Source organism: Hyperoodon ampullatus (genome assembly GCF_949752795.1).
Source record: "Hyperoodon ampullatus genome assembly, chromosome: 17".
Classification (NCBI taxonomy): Eukaryota; Metazoa; Chordata; class Mammalia; order Artiodactyla; family Ziphiidae; genus Hyperoodon; species Hyperoodon ampullatus.
The window spans coordinates 4,427,038-4,445,169 of NC_136930.1; positions in this window are offsets into that span (position 1 = coordinate 4,427,038).

Genomic DNA, 18,132 nt, shown 5'->3' on the forward strand with positions numbered 1-18,132 from the left:
GAGGCTGCTGAACTCAACAAAGTTGAGTACTGGGTCCTTACGTGGTGACCTAAGACAGCAAAGGGCAGATGGAGAGGGGAAGGCAGAGGCTTACAAAGGTCAGTTCTGCAGCCTCAGGGCTGAGCTCAGGCCCCCTGCTGCAACAAATTCTGCTGACCATGTTGAATTCTTGTGGAAATAAAGATCATGCATGGTCTCAGACTTTAAGATTCCATCATTTACTACGAATCTGTACTCAGAACGAAGAAATAGAGAAGCATACACATATCCGTGGCTTAACTCCCTGGCCTTCTCTGGATCTTTTGTTTGCTCTTTTAATCACTTTTTTGTGAAACAAATGCGAGGAACTTAATTTAGCAACTTCAGCAACCCATTTACTTGGGCAACTCAGAACATTTCTGAGAATTATTTTTCCGCGTGTGCAAGGGTCTCCTATGAAACAATGAAGTATGTGAAAGGGGGTCCCTGTGTCCTACGGGAGTTGTGGGTGCTTCTGGGAGGAATGAGTAGAACCTTTACCTAAGCATTTCCTAGAGCCTCAACTCAGGATACCAGCGAGCACTTCCTAAATGCAGTCGACCCTTGAATAGCGTGGTTTTGGATGTGCAGGTCCACGTAAATGTGGATTTTTCCCAATAAATACATTCTACAATACTACGTGATTCATAGTTGGTTGAATCCGAGAACGTGGAACCTCAGATATGGAGGGATGACTCTAAAGTTATACGTGGAGTTTTGGCTGCATGGGGGTTGGCGCCCCTCACCCCACGACGTCCAAGGGTCAAGTGTATATGTTCTGTTATTCACAGAAACATTTGATTTTAGGCTTTTGTATGTATTAGATCACTACTGTATAATTTTAAACTGTCCGTGGACTGATTGACTGGAGGCTGATTTGGGGTTTATATGTCCCAATTAACACGGACACATTTCAAAGACCATTAATTTACAGACTACCAAAAAAGAACAGTGTGGTCTCTTCCACAATTGAGTGTGATCCCAGCTCTCGCCTACAGACAATGTCCAATTACATGACCAGATGTTATTAATAACTTGCCTTCATATTGGCCCCCGCATTCAGCCCAACCCAAGGAAGGGGGTGGCTACACAATAATTTGTCCCAGATGACCCCATAGAAGATAGCAGACAGGCGGTAACTTGTGTTGTTTTCCACCAAAAGGAATAGTGTTGAGTTGGCACATTAGCAAGCGTGTTGATCCAGGTGAAGTAGAATCGTGGCTCCAACTTTGAACAACAGCTAAAGTCAGAAGAAGCAGGGTCAGAGAAGCATAGTAGAGGATATGAAATTACTATAAATCTTCGTTTTGTTCAGTTTTTGTTTTTGTTTTCTGGCCGTGCCGTGTGGCATGTGGGATCTTACTTCCCCGACCAGGGATCGAACCCTCACCTGCTGCAGTGGAAGCGCCGAGCCCTAACCACTGGACCGCCAGGGAAGGCCCACATAAATCTTCATTTTAAATGGCTTTGGGTTTTAGATTGTATTGTCCCTTGCTCAATTTTATGTTTCCAATGCTTTTAACTTATGCTTTCCTATTGTTTGGTTTGTTTCTTGCATAATTAACCCTACACTCTATTTTCCATGTTTGTACACTGATCCCCACTCAATATATTATCAATGTAATAGATAATTATAATACTTGAATCTAGTTTAGGACATAAGTTTATTTATTTTAAGATTTTTAAAATATTTATTTTATTTATTATCATTTATCTTTGGCTGCATTGGGTCTTCGTTGCTGCACATGGGCTTTCTCTAGTTGTGGCGAGCAGGGGCTACTCTTTGTTGTGGTGCGCAGGCTTCTCATTGTGGTGGCTTCTCTTGTTGCGGAGCACGGGCTCTAGGTGCGTGGGCTTCAGTAGTTGTGGCACGCAGGCTCAGTAGTTGTGGGTCCTGAGCTCTAGAGCGCAGGCTCAGGAGTTGTGGTGCACAGGCTTAGTTGCTCCACAGCATGTGGGATCTTCCCGGACCAGATAGATAGCTAGATAACTGGGCTTCCCTAGTGGCGCAGTGGTTGGGGATCCGCCTGCCGATGCAGGGGACACGGGTTTGTGCCCCGGTCCGGGGGGATCCCACATGCTGCGGAGCGGCTGGGCCCGTGAGCCGTGGCCGCTGAGCCTGTGCATTCGGAGCCTGTGCTCTGCAACGGGAGAGGCCACAACAGTGAGAGGCCCGCGTACCGCAGAAAAAAATTTAACTAATGAGAACCTGCTGTATAGCAATGGGAACTCTACTCAGTGCTCTGTGGTGACCTCAATGGGAAGGAAATCTAAAAAAGAGGGGATATATGTATACGTATAGCTGATTCACTTTGCTGTACAACAGAAACTAACAGAACATTGTAAAGCAACCATACTCCAGTAAAAATTAATTTAAAAAAGGAAACCAATGTGTTGTTAGGAAGGTCTAGATATTGTGCAGCCAAAAGGTGACAGATGTCCTCTATGCTCTCCAGGGGACCTGTCTGTGGCAAACCCAGGGCAATAAGGGGGGCACGGAGGTAAAACCTACCCTAGTGCGTCTAAGTCCTGTGTTCAGCTGCGATGATGCTCAGTCCTCTGGCACCCTCGTGCTGTTTCACGTTTATAGTTTGGGCTGTGGGAGAGGATTCTAAAGACTGCTGCTCTCATAACGGTCCCTTCCAACTGTGCTCTCCACCCATTCAGACTTTCCAAGGGTAGTCCTTCAGGATTATAATAAATCAGTTCTTATGCTACTCTTGGGAAGGGGAAAACTATCACAGGGTAACCACCAGGCATGTCTGAGCCACTTGGAGTGTTAGCACAATGTAGTCATTTGGGGCACTACCTTCTCCATAAGTTCCAGTGGTTAAGGGGTTCTTTTTATTTGTTAGGGTCTCCAGGCCTGCCTAATCATCATATTCTCTTTCTCTTGGCCATAGTGATTGATTCAGTGAGTCTCTGTTTAGGGAATTTTCTAGAGCAGTGAAGAAACAGTACCTTTAAGAGAATGCTTATCTGAGAGAGAAGTGAATGCAGAATAAAGCAGAGATGGAGGTCTATGAACAATGTTTGAATGCTTAGGAGTAATTCTGCGTGAAGCAAGCACTTCTCATGGACACATCATTTATGTGATCCAGAAAATAAATTACATTTGGGGAAATGGTGGGTGTCAGGATGTCCCAGTAGTGATTGAGATAGAATTTCCCTAAAGGTTGGTGAGATGTGAGTTCACCACCATCTCCCTTTCTCACTTGTTACCCAGAGGCAACCCTTTTCAACTTTTAAAACGGTGTATTTGGGGATTTGCCTCCTATTCTGGCACACATTTCTGCAGCTGTCCTAGTCTAGAGTGGATGGTTGTTCTAGCCTAGCACATAGCTACCATCTTGGGTTTGCATTTTACTTTTCTTCTTGGAATTCTCTTTGCCTCTCTCTGGGATTGGATGCACTTTTTCTTGAATCCTATGCCTTCCTCATCTGCTTTATTTTCTTGTTTTGGTGGAACACATCCTCCGATAACTTACTGAGGAAGCTTACATGGGAGACAAATTTTTTCAGTCCCTACATGTCTGATGATGTATTTTACCCTGACATTTGATGACTAATTTGTCTGGTCCAAATTGTATATTGAAATAGATTTTCTCTCACAATTTTGGAAGCAGCTGTTAACATGGCCAGTGCTTTTGTTCTAGGTGCTCTGCCTGTAACTGATTTTGTTTGTGGAAGTTTTTAGGATATTCTTTGTATTAGATATCTATTGTTGCAGAACAGATTACCCCAAAACTTAGTGGCGTTTATATCTTACATGTATTATCTCACAGTTTCTGTGTGGTCAGTAATCTTAAGTGCACTTTAGCTGGGCCCTCTGGCTCAGAGGCTCTCAAAACAATCAGTGTTTCAGCTGGGGCTGTAGTAACGTTTGTTATAATCAACATAATTTTCTTCTGCTTTCACAGATTTCTCATCAGAAAGTATGCAATCTAGAAGATAGGGGAACAATCTTTAAATTGCTGAGAATAAAATTAGGCATCAATCTATTAATCTTTAGCAAAAACTGCTCATCTATAAAATAGATGTTTTCAGGCAGACAAATTGGAGAGACTTTGCTTCCTGTAGACCTGCACTATAAAAAGTGTTAATGGAAGTACATTAAGCAAAAGGAAGATGATACCATATGGAAACCTGGACATGCATAAGGGAATAAAGATGATCAGAACTGGTAAATATGTGGCTAAATGTAAAAGATTCTTCTTATTTTAAAAAAGTTTCTTTAAAATACAATTGAGGGTTTCCCTGGTGACGCAGTGGTTAAGAGTCCACCTGCCAATGCAGGGGAGACGGGTTCGAGCCCCAGTCCGGGAAGATCTCACGTGCCGTGGAGCAACTAAGTCCGTGCACCACGACTACTGAGCCTGTGCTCTAGAGCCCCTGAGCCACAACTACTGAGCCCGTGTGCCACAACTACTGAAGCCCGCGCGCCTAGAGCCCATGCTCCACAACAAGAGAAAGTCCACGCGCAGAGACAAAGACCCAACGCAGCCAAAGATAAATAAGTATTTGAAAAAAAACTACAATTGAATGTTTAAATTTGAATAGATATATAGGGAGAAAATCTTAACCTGCAAAAAAAAGAAATGGAAAAATAATAAATGAATTCAGCAAGGTGGCGGTTGCAAGGTCAGTATATGAGCAGCTCTTTTACAATAGCATCAGCAAACGTGTCGACGGTGATAAGTTTACCAAAATGTGTGTAAGATCTCACACTAAAAACTACAAAATGTTGCTTAGAGATATTAAAGGAGGCCTAAATGAATGGAGAGATGTACTGTGTTCATTGATTGGAAGACTAAATACTAACATGTCAGTCACTGTTCATTTTTACATTGATTCAGTGCAATACTAATCAAATTCCCAGCACTTGTGTTTAGAAATTGATCGTCTGACTTTATTTATTTATTTAATTTTTGGCCACGTTGGGTCTTTGTTGCTGCACATGGTCTTTCTCTAGTTGCGGTGAGCAGGGGCTGCTCTTCCTTGCGGTGCGTGGGCTTCTCATTGCGGTGGCTTCTCTTGTGGCGGAGCACGGGCTCTAGGCACACAGACTTAGTAGTTGTGGCATGTGGGCTCAGTAGTTGCAGCACACGGGCTCAGTAATTGTGGCTCGCAGGCTCTAGAGCACAGGCTCAGTAGTTGCGGCGCATGGGCTTCGTTGCTCTGCAGCATGTGGGATCTTCCTGGACCAGGGCTCAAACCCATGTCCCCTGCATTGGCAGGTGGATTTTTAACCACTGCGCCACCAGGGAAGCTCCTGATCATCTGATTTTAAAAAGTATCTATGGAAATGCAAAATATCTAGAGTAGCCAACATAACTTTGACAGAGAAGAACAAAGTTGGACAGTTAACACTGTCTAATTTCAAGACTTACTATAAAGCAAAGTAATCCTGACTGTGGTACTGGCATAAGGATGGAATATGGATCAATGGAACATAATAACAAACTCAGAAATAGGTCTACCTATGTAAAGTCAATTGATCTTTGACAAAGTATCCAAGGTAATTCAAAGGTGGAAAAGGTAGTGTTTTAAAAAAATGGTATTGGAACAACTGGATATCTGTACAGAAAAAAATGTAACTTTGATCCTTATTTTACACCATCACAAAAATGAAATGGAAATGAATCACACTGTTAATACTGGGTTTGCTGTGGTAAATAAAATAAGTAAGCTTTCTGCCCTTGTGGAGCCTGTGGTCACCGCTGTAGTCACATCAGCACTTGGCTTCTACTTTTGCTTTTATCTCAACTCTCCTCAGTAAGAGACCCTACTACTCAATGCAGCTAAGCAACTGCTTTAATAGAACTTGGAAAGTATCTCTAGTACTGTGCTATGAAAACAAAATAGGATTTTACCAACATTGAATTTTGGTCAAGAGAGCCACACATTTTTAAAATGACTTTTGTTTTAGGTCTCTTTAGAAAGACGTTGCAGTGAAGAATGCTCATCCAAAGTTAATACATTGATTCAGGGAAGGCTTCCTTTTTTTGTTTTTCTTTTTAAATTTTTATTTTATACTGGGATGTGGTTGATTCACAATGTTGTGTTGCTTTCAGGTGTGCAGCAGGGTGATTCAGTTATACATATGCATGTATCTATTCTTTTTCACATTCCTTTCCCAGTTAGGTTGTTGCAGAATACTGAGCAGAGTTCCCTGTGCTATACAGTAGGTCCTTGTTGGCTATCTGTTTTGTATATGGTAGTGTGCATATGTCAACCCCAAACTCCCAATTTATCCCTCTCCCTCACCTTTCCCCTTTGGTAACTATAAGTCTGTGAATCTTTCTGTCTTGTAAGTAAGTTCATTTGTATCAATTTTTTTTTTGGATTCTGCATATAAGCGATATCATATGATATTTGTCTTTCTGAACCACCTTTGCCATATTGGATGGCGTATTGCCGTCTTCATCAATGGGGGTCTGTAAACTATGCAGTCAAGGTGAGAAATGAAGTCAGATTCAGAGTGGGCTCAAACCTCAAGGTAACATGTGGCTTTGGGCATGTTCAGGGCTCATACGTGGGTCTCACTGTCCTTGTCCAAAAAGGAAGAATGGCACTTAATGATATCTGTGGTCCTCTAGCAGGAACGTTTACTGGGGCTATGTTAATAAAAATAAAATATGAAAAAAAATGAATCACAGACCTCAATATAAACACTAAAACTAAAAATTTTATAAGAAAATATAGGATAAAATCTTCACATTTCTTAGGCTAGACAAAGATAGGACAAGGAAATCAGGAGTCAATTCAAAAGATACCATTAAGAAAATAAAAATGCAAGCCCTACAGTGGGGAAAGAAGGTATTTGCAATAAATATATTCGGTATCCTCTGGCTGTAGGAGATGAGTGTTTTTATTCTACTTAGGGAGCCTTAAGCCTTCACACTTAGAGTTCAATTGCTGATTAAGCAGTCCCAGACGCTTCATCTTTTGTCGAAGAGTCCACTGCCTTTAGCAACTGCCACCTGATTCAACTATTGGTATAGCTACCATTTACTCTGTATTTCTAACAGGATGCCTGGCAGGGTACCCAGCACCATCCCAGTTCATCACAGGTAAAAGTTTTAACAGTTGCTCTGCTACCTTATACAGGAGCCCATCTGTCTCTTGCTCTTACCAGGAGTCCTAACTCGTTGCATTTTGAGGGGGGAGGGTCCAGTGCCAGTAGACCACTACTGACTCAACTGTAGCAGGGTGGGTTCCCTGGGAGACGGGCTGACATGGAGATTGTTGTGCAGGATGTTCTTTATAGAGGGTTCTTTGGACCCGTGGAAGCAGGAGGGGCCCGAGAGATAAGCTGGGCTGTGAGGCAGTCACATGACGTTGCTCCAGAGCTGGGGTGATCCTGCACAAGTGTCCCAAGTTGAGGAAAGGGGGCCAGGGACTTGTTCACATACACTGACCAGTTACTGAGTAAGGACTCCCCTCGTGGAAGGGGTGTGATGGTGGGCAAGCGGGGGCTTTTCCACTGAGGCAGTTCTGCAAGAAGGCTGACAATAGAGGGGTCTCCTGGCACACTCCGAGTCCTGAAGAGGGCTACAGGCAGTGCCTTAGTGTCCCCTAGACACCATGCATGACAGATGCGCTGTGTGGAAGACACAGGTTCTTCCAACCTGGTTGTCAGGTCATCCCACCAAGTCTTCTAGAAGTGGAGAGATTCTTGAGCACTGCCAACAACACTTGAGTGCTGGGTTATCTGCATTCTGTTCATTCCTTCAAAGTGTCTTGGGCCCCACAGAGTCTATAACTAGGCACATATCTTGAAGACATCAGTTTCACCAATGATTTCTTTCCTTGTATCCCTTAACAAACCTTTGGATGTATATTTCCATCATAACCTTGATGTGCTAGTTCTCTAACTCTGCAATGTGAATTCCTGATTAGGGTACTCCAAATTCTAACTGTCCCTAAGGAGAAAATGGGTGTTTTTATAACCCTGTGCTGTACCTCACTCTCTAGATATGAAGCTCACAGTTTATGCATTAGCAGTTTAGAGTGAATTCCCTACAGTGATGTGATGGCAGATCTACAGGCCTTCAGAAGTTAGAATCAGGGAGATGCTTCTGTGGCATCCTTTCCCCCAGTGACAGCTGATTGTATGGAGTCCTCAGGACTCTGCTGAGTAGGGCTCCACCTTCACCTGGCTAGTTGGAACAGGGGCAGGTCCATCCCTAGGCCTTACACCTTAGAAGGATGGAACCATAAGGAACAAGGGGGGAATGACGCAGGTGCCCAAGAGCCGAGTTTTCTCCTGGAGCTGACAAAGTAAACTTAGGTGGGTTGCTTAGCAGGTGTCCATTTATGGTGGCTGCTGGTTACTCGATGGTGCTGGCTGGGAAAACAGGAAATCTGAAACTCGGTGGTTACAGAGAGTGTGCTTAAGAGCCCGGGATTCATTTTGTAAGAAGCATCTCATCATCTCTCCTGATAGAGATTGGAAGTGTTGGCTCTCAGTGGCTTAACTGCTGGATTATGTGCTTAGATTGGAACTTCCCAAAGGGATAAGGCAGGTCCGTGAGGAGATAACGCCAGAATTGCTCATCCAACTAAAGAGGCATTTGAACAGTGCTGGCACCAATTGGAACAATTCTCAACCTTTGAATAGTGGTGGCCCAATAATGTGGCCAGCAGGGAGTGCCAAAGATCTGGCAATCCACCCTCTTCCTGTTCTGAAAGCAAATGCCTATGGAGCGTTAGAGGCTGAGCAGAAGCCCAGATCCAGGAACTCTGACTTCAGAAAATCTCTGGTTCTGAGGAGTACAAGGGTACTGTAAATGTAACTCTTGACCCGGGAGGGTTGTCTGCTCACTGATGAATAAAACGCCTGTTTTCTCCACGATGCTCAACAATTATTTGAATTGAATTTCTGTAGACGTTTCGAGAGGTCTCAGAAAGATGATTAAGTCTAGGACTCATGAAATCTCATTAGAGAGTGGTCAGTTAATGATATGGCATGTAAAACTTAGAGACTTTATCCATCCCCCTGGCCCTGCACTGTAGTGATGAGGAAGAATCAGGAAAATGATGAATGTGCATAGACCCTTGCACTCAGAATAGGAGCCTACAGCAGATGAATCCATTGTAGCAATTGGTTAGTTCTCAGTATTGGACTTGATGTGTAGGTATTAACTTATACATAGAGCTGGGGAGGGCAAAGCCAGAGCTGCCTTTATGTGTAGTCTGTGGTTTAAACAAATTTTTTTAAGAAACAAAGTTTATTTCTCATTCAGGCAAAGTCCAGGAGACTCTCAAAGATAGATTTCCTCCTTCCACGATGTTTCAATATGACGGCATTTAAAAAAAATGGAAGTAGAGTGGATTTACAGTGTTATATTAGATTCAGGTACTCAGCATTGTGATGCTTATACTCCATTAAAAGAAGTTATTAAGGGATAATGGCTATGATTCCCTGTGCTGTACGACATATCCTTGTTGCTTCTCTATTTTATACATAGTAGCTTGTGTGTCTTAATCCCATACCCCTAATTTTCCCTCATGCTTCCCTCTCCCCTTTGGTAACCGCTAGTTTGTTTTCTCTGTCTTTGAGTCTGTTTCTGTTTTGCATATATATCTGTTTGTTTAAGTGATATCATACAGTATTTGTCTTCCTCTGATATATCACTAAGCATAATAATCTCTAAGCCCATCCAAGTTGCTACAAATGTCAGAATTTCATTCTATTTTATGACTGAGTAATATTATATATATGTATAGTTGTAAATTTTGAATGAACGTCCCAAGATATTTCTGGGGCATCTACCAGATTTTATAAGTGAATGGAAAAGTAATCGGGGTATTCATTATCTAGAGTTGCTGGTTTAGCACAAGAAACACAAAGATAGAGGAGCTTGACCCCTTAGGGGGGGTCCAGCAGGCGTACAGTTGTCCCTGGACAAACACCGATTCTGTCAAACATCCATGTGACGCATGAGGTTTTAGAGCTACTCCACTGACTGACTCTGAAAAAGGGCCACCACCACCAACTGGTCCTTAGTTTTATTAATGACAGGAGGTTTATGATTTAATAGCAATTATAAGAAGTTTAAAAAGGATTATTCCCCAACTTTTAAACCACTCAGAACTTCACTGGGATTCATCACACAAGGGTGGTGACACTACAAACACAGCAGTCCACACTCCACCTCTGCTCTTTGACCTGGGGGGAAGACTGGGGGGGGTGGGGCGGGGAGGACCATGGCGGATGCTCGGGGCGCCGTCCTGTTGAGTGCAAATCCCGAACTTAGCCTCCCTGACTCTGTAAGTCCTTATTACCCATGTGGATATCAGCTTTGAGGGGTCCTAAAACAAGGAAGGAGAAGGAAGAGAATTCGAGTTCACCCAATCAGAGTTGTGCAACCCCCACATTACAATTCTTGTCCCTTTGAGGATCCTGACTTACCTGTTCCCAGATATGTGAGGTCATGTATCAGCATGAAATGCTTTTTATTGCAGGTAACAGAATAGCTAACTAACATCGGTTTAAGTAATGAAGGATTATTTCATGTAACGTGAAATATAGAAGGAGATGGTCAGAGCTGTCAGAGGACTTAATGTTACGTTAGTGTGCCAGCTTCAGCATCACAGCTACATCCAGGCAGGATGTTGGAAAAAGCCAGCCATGTCTGTCGTTTTGCTAGGAAAGCAGGAGCTTTCCCAGAGGGAGCTTGGCTTTTATCCTTACATGCCTCTCATTTGCCACAAACGGTGTTGCCTGACTACCATTAACTGCAAGAAAACACCCGCCCCCCCTCAAAACAACAACAACAACAACAAAAACCCCAAACCAAAACAAAAATGGATCCATAGCTTTTTTTTCTTTGCCTTTACTCCAGGAGTAGAATTTTTGTTTAATAAAAAAACAACTATTTTGCAAAGCAAAACAATTTAGTGAGAAGAGTGGCATTGTTTAACATTTTTGCAAGTACATTTAACTGAAGGTCAGGCTTAATAGAAAACAACCAGATTCTCACACCTGCTTCTGCATTCAGTGTGTTGTGAGATGTGGTTTTGGATGAAATATATGGAGAAAACTAGTGTCACAGAGATGTGCACAATTGCATTTTTTATTAGTGTTTTCAAATAATTGTGGAGATTCTACTTTGATACTGTATCCAAACTTGGCAAGTGGTAGTTTCTTACATGTTAGTTGCCATGTGGAATTTGAAACTGTAACAATGTACTTTTTATACTGTATTACATTAAAATCCAATGGTATCTCTTGAACATTGAATGGATCTTTCACCCAGGCATGAGTTTGTAACATTGGTCATTTGAAAAAAATAATAGTTCACTGAGTTATGCAAACCTTCCAAATGTTGACACATTTCATTACACAATACCAAAAAATCACATTCGTTAATATCACCCCTGATCTCATCATACTGGGAAGCCACCATGTCAAGGTGGTAGATAAAACATTTCCAAAATTTCACTTTTCTCCTGAAAGCAAATTTTATCAGAAGAAACAAATGCCGTCAGTTGTTTTTCTGGATGTGACAGGCTTGCTTCATTCAGTCTTAGAGACAGTGTCTGACAAATACCCAGGATCCCATGCAGGAAACATTGCATTTAGTTGTCATGGCCACTTAGGCTTCCCTTGCCTGTGGCAGTTCCTCAGACTTCCCTTGTTTTTGATGACCTTGACTGTTTTGAGGAGTACTGGTTAAGTATTTTATACAATGTCGCCCATTTGGGATTTGCCTGGTGTTTTTCTCATGATTAGATTGGGATGATGGGTTTCTGAAAGAAAGACCACAGAAGTCAACTGCCATTTTCATCACATCATTTTGAGGGTACACATAATATCAACCCGACTTACCCCTGTTGATGCTGTTCTTGATCATCTGGCTGAGGTCGTATTTGTCAGGTTTCTCTACTATAAAGTCTTTATTTTTACCCCCTTTTCCATACTATACTTATTAGAAAGAAGTCCCTATGCACAGCCCTTTCTTACGGGGCAGGGAATAATTTGGTTGTGTGTATACAAAAATTATTTGGATTTTTCTCTCCAAGAGATATGTCTATTCTCCCCCACTTATTTATTTATTCTCTCATTTATTTATATCAGTAGGTAGTCATGGATATTTTTACTTTATACTTTGGGTTATAATCAAATACTACTTTATCTTCTTGCTAAAATTGTTCCGGCTTTGGCCATTGGAAACTCCTTCAGTTGGCTGCTGTTTCCCTTTGACATACCCCGCCATCATGGAGCTTTTATTTCTATTTTTGAGCACTAATTTACTTTCTGACCCTACAAGATGCTCTAGGTTCATTTTATATATTTCCCATTCCAGTCCTAGAATCAGCCATTTATCCAGTACAATTTATTTTTCTAAATTTATTTTTTTATCTTTTTAACTTTAAAATATTCAGAAAAAATAAATGTACAGTTCAGTGAATTATTGTAAGGCACACACCCTAACAGTGTTGCGCTGGAACTGGCTCATACAGCCTCCTAAGAGCTGTTTGTGTAATCTCTTCCCAGATCCACATAAAATGACATCATGTTGGTAGCTTGAAATTGGCCATGGTGGTAGTATTTACATGATGGAAATCAGAAACTGCTACAAGTCAGGGCTTTCTTTTCCCCTTGGAGAGTCAGTTGTTAAATACCAGCATACCACTGCTCGTAACCACCACCCCAGGAAAGAAATAAAACCACAAGCTAATAAATAAAACTTTGCCTGCCACCCCAGTAACCCTCCATGTTTTCCATCACAGCCCTCTCTCTCCAAAAGTAACCACTACCCTGACTTTACAGTAAGCACTTCCTTGTGTGTGTCTCTGTGTGTGTGTGTTTTAATACTTTTTATCATCCATGTATCCATCCCTAGACACTATGGTTAATATCACACATTATTAGGACTTCCCTGCTGGTGCAGTGGTTAAGAATCCGCCTGCCAATGCAGGGGACACAGGTTCGAGCCCTGGTCGGGGAAGATCCCACATGCCGCAGAGCAACGAAGCCCGTGTGCCACAACTACTGAGCCCGCGTGCCACAGCTACTGAAGCCCACATGCCTAGAGCCCATGCTCCGCAACAAGAGAAGCCACCGCAGTGAGAAGCCCGCACACCACAATGAAGAGTAGCCCTCGCTCGCCGCAACTAGAGAAAGCCCGCACGCAGCAACGAAGACACAACACAACCAAAAATAAATAATAAATAAACAAATTAAATAAAAATCACACATTATTTACACTGATGTATATTTAAGGCCTTTAATCTACAGACTGACTCTCCATCGCTTTCTTTTCTTTACAATTTATCTGTTGAAGCAAGTGGGCCACTTTATTAGTAGACATTCCCCCATCTGGATTTTCCTGATTGCATACTTATGGGTGTATTTCAGCCTGTTTCTTTGTCCTCTATTATTTACCACATCAAATCGACATTGATAGGGCATCCCACCTCACACATTCTCTTCAAGTGTCCATGAAATATATCAAGACCACATCCATAAAACAAACCTCAACAAAGAACTGAAACCAAACAGAGTGTGTTCTCTGATCACAATGGCATTAAACTAGAAAGGAATAACAGAAAGGTAACAGGAAAATCTCCAAACACCTGGAAACTAAGTTACACACTTCAGACTAATCCAGGTGTCAAGTGGGAAATCTCAAAGGAAACTAAAATCAACAACAACATTGAACTGATATGCACAGAGCATATGAAAATTTGTGGGACACAACTAAAGCAGTGCTAAGAAGGATTTTTTTTTTTTTTTTCTGGTAACGCCACGCAGCTTGTGGGAATCTTAATTCCCCGACCAGGGATCGAAGCGAGGTCCCGGCAGTGAAAGCACCGAGTCCTAACCGCTGGACCACCAGGGAATTTCCAGAAGGAAATTTTTAACACCAAATGCTCACATTAGGAAAAAAGAAAAGTCTCAGATCAATAGTCTACATCCTCACCTCAAGAACTTAGAAAAAGAAGGGCAAAATAAATTCAAAAGAATCTTAAGGAAGGAAATAATAGAAAAAAAGCAATGAAATTGTGAGCAGAAAAGCAATGGAGAACCTCAATGGAACAAAATCTAGCTCTTGGAAAAGATCAACAAAATTGACAAACCTCTAGCAAGACTGTCATATAAGAGAGAAGACACAGATTACCAATGTTAAGATTGAAACAGGGAGTATTACTATAGACTCTGCAAGCATTAAAAAATAAGAGATACTGCAAACAACTCTCTCTGTAAATTTGGCAAATTAGATGAAATAAACCAATTCCTCAAAAAAATACAAACGACCATAGTTCACTCAGTATGAAGTACATAATTTGAATCTGGAATACATCAAAAACTCCTCAAAACCCAGCAGTTAAAAAATCAAACAATCTACTTTAAAAATGGGGAGAAGACAAGAAGAGACATTTCACCTAAGAGGATATGCAGATAACAGATAATCGCATTCAAAAACATGCCATTAGGGAAACTCACTATCAGTACAAGTGCTCACTATCTCCCACACCCTGCTTTGCTTTTCCCCACAGCATTTGTCATCACAATATGCAACATGTATTTATTTGTGTGTTTATTTATTGTCTGTCTCCCTCCAGTAAAATGTAATCTCTGTGTGAGTGGGGACTATGTTTTGTTCACTGCTTTTCACTGGCCAGAATTGTGTCTGGCAGGTGGTAAGCACTCAGTAAATATTTATAGAATGAATGAGTACATGCTTTTGCAAGTTTAGATGGAACTAAGCTATGAGTTTTATCCATGGGATGCTGGTCTTTTCAAATAATAGTTTTAATCACTTTTCCATTCTTGTATATGGTATTTGATTTAGTCCAATTCTCTGCTCCTTCTTGAGTCTTGGTAATTAATATTTTGTTAGAAAATCATCCATTTCCTCTAAATCTTCAAAATAACTTCATTAGATTTAGATGTATTAGTCTCTTACAATCCTTTTATTCTCTTATCTCTTTTTTTTCTTTAGCAAGGATCACCAAGGGTTTATCTACCTTATTGATTTTTTTGTTGCAAAGCATTAATTTTGCATGTATGTTTTGCTAATTTTTACCTCATTGAATTCACCTTTAACTTATTTTATCTATTTACTCTCTTCTGACTTACTGTATTGTCCTTTTCCCCCAAATCTCTTAAGTTGCTATATTAGTTAGGATGAAGGCTAAATTGCTGTAGCAAGGGGATCCCAAAACTTCTTTGTTATTTTTCTTTCATGGAACAGTCCTGGGTAGGTAAGTGGTCTGTTCCATAAAGTCACTCAGGACACAAGCAAGTGGGAAAACCCTGCCATTCTCTAGGGCAGGGGTCAGCATACGACAACAGAGGGACAATTCTGCCTGTTGCTTGTTTCTGTAAATAAAGTTTAACGGCAACACAAAAATGCTGATTGGTTTACATTTTGCCTATGGCTGCTTTTGAGTTACAATGGCTACAATGAGTAGTTATGACAGGGATCAGATGACCCACAAAACATAAATTATTTTCTCTTTGACCTTTTTCAGAAAGCTGTTGACACAGCTCTAAAGCACTGCCCTGTGTGCATAATCAAAACTGGGTCACCACCCTGCCCTCATTCCAGCTGGTGGGGAGGGGAAAGGAAATGTGGAGAAGTCAAGCCCCCCATAGCTACACGTGGCGCTTAACACTGTCACTCATATTTTATTGGTGAGAACTTGGTTACATGGCCACATCTAGCTGCAAGGGAGTCTTGGGGGTGTAGTGTAGTTGGGCACCAACTAGACACGCCATGTGCCTGGCTGCTGTTCTTTTACTGTGGTAAAAGGAGAGAATGGATTTTGGAGGCTAGCTACCAGTTTCCCCCATAGATAAACACCGAGTTCCTTTATTTTCTGTCTTTCTCTTTCAATAATGAAGAATTTTCAAGTCATAATTTTTCCCCTGCACAACTTAAACTTTGACTCGGGGCTTTGGATATGACACATTCTTCTTTTCACTGGCCTTTTTTGGGTAGTTCGTAATTTCAGTTTGGATTTCTTTGTTAAGTCCAAGGGATATTTAGGATGATGTTTCTTAGTTTTCGAGTAGTTACATACTTTTTAAAGTCATTTTTGTTATTTATTTCTAATTTTATTAACAGAATGTGTCCCTAATATTTATCCTTTTGAAAATGTGTTTACATTTTATTTATGATCACTTGCATAAGAGATTTTGTAATACCTGGCATACATATGAGGGTGTATGTATTCCTTTTGCAAATGACAAAGTTTTTTTTAATATATACATCAAGTTTGATTGTATTATTTTATGTCCTTTCTTACTTTTTCTTTTATCTTACATGAAAGAATTACTAATCTCTCTCATTGTAATAGAATTTTTGGAATTAAGTTCCTGCATTTCGAATAGTTTCCATTTATATATTTAGCTGCCATGATTTTTGGTGCAACAAATTTATAGCTATTACATCTTCCTTTTAAAATTGTGCATTTCATATTACTTTCTCTTCTTTTTCCTTTTTGAATGTTTTAATCTTAAGTCTATGTGTTCTGATATTAATAATGCTACTTGTGATGTCATTTTTTGCTTGTATTTATTTAGTATCTATTTTTTTCCTAAGAGTTACTTCTCTACTCTGTAAAATGAAGATAAAAAAAAATGCCCTGCCTTTTGTGAGGATAAAAGAAGATAATGGCTGTGTGAGTGTTTGTAAACTGTAAAGAACTATACATATGAGTAGTATTCTTTCTGCTACTGGGCCTAATAATCTCTTATGTTACTGGGAGAGTCAGATCCACTCTATCTATCTATCTATTTACCTATCTATCTATGTTTTTCATCTTTCTATCTTTCCATCCTGGTTATCATTCTAACCAATTTAATTATTAACTAGTGGACTGTCTCTACTATTCCAGCATATATAGATAACTGTACCAGGCACTTGCCAATTTTCATTGCCGACACGAGGAAGAATATTTATACTAATACTATTTTTCTATATGGCAACTTCTAGGCCGCCAGACGTCTACAAGCCAGCCCAGGGCACTCAAAGTTGTGTGTCCTAAGGGAGGGACTGAGCCAAGGGAAGGTTTATCATTTTCACAACCTAGCCTTATAGGTCTCACAGCAGCATTTATGCTGCATTCTTTTTCTTAGACGTGAGTCACTGAGGTCAGTCCATATTCTAGAGAAGGGGAATTAGACGGCATCATTGGATGGGAGGAATATCAAAGATTTTGTGGACATGTTTTAAATTTGCCATAATCTGCTCTCTGGTCTCAAATTATTTACTTTTTCTCCATATGTAGATTACATATAACCTTCCCAATATCCCTAAAAATTACAGCACAGACTCAGGTTTGAGGTCAAGAATCTTGTTATCGGAACTTCCCTGGTGGCACAGTGGTTAAGAAAGAATCTGCCTGCCAATGCAAGGGACACAGGTTCCTTCCCCGGTCTGGGAAGATCCCACATGCCATGGAGCAACTAAGCCCGTGCACCAGAACTACTGAAGCCTATGCTTCTAGAGCCCGTGCTCCGCAACAAGAGAAGCCACCGCAATGAGAAGCCTGCGCACCGCAATGAAGAGTAGCCACCACTCACTGCAACTAGAGAAAGCCCGTGCACAGCAACAAAAAGACCAACACAGCCAAAGATAAATAAATAAATAAATTTATTTTTTAAAAAAAAAGAATCCTGTTATCTAAATCTGGTCCAGATATGGATGCAGCTCCTTGGGGATGGTGTCTCAAATGCAGCTCCTTGATACAAATCTCCACGTACAGCTCCTCTCAATGTGAGATCTGAGAACTAAAAAGACTAATGATCTGCACCCCAAACCTCCAACATACAATGAAGGGACAGGCATAATAACTGCTATATGGGAGAACAACTCTCATTCATAAAGGGAAAAATAGGAGGCACACAAGGAATCACTGGTCTATACAATTCTGAGATCCAGCTACGCACATGTTGCTTTGATTAGGGCTCAGCCCACCATCCGGGGTGATTCAGCATGGCTCTAGGTTCTTGGTCCTGCCTTCTGAGTTAGTCTTCCTTTTTCATAAAATGTAGCTATGTTGGCAGCTGAGGAAATTTTGTAGCCTGCTTCTTGCCCAAATTGATTTAAGGGTAAAAATCCCTTTTCATTTCTACTGCCCCTGTCCCTTTCA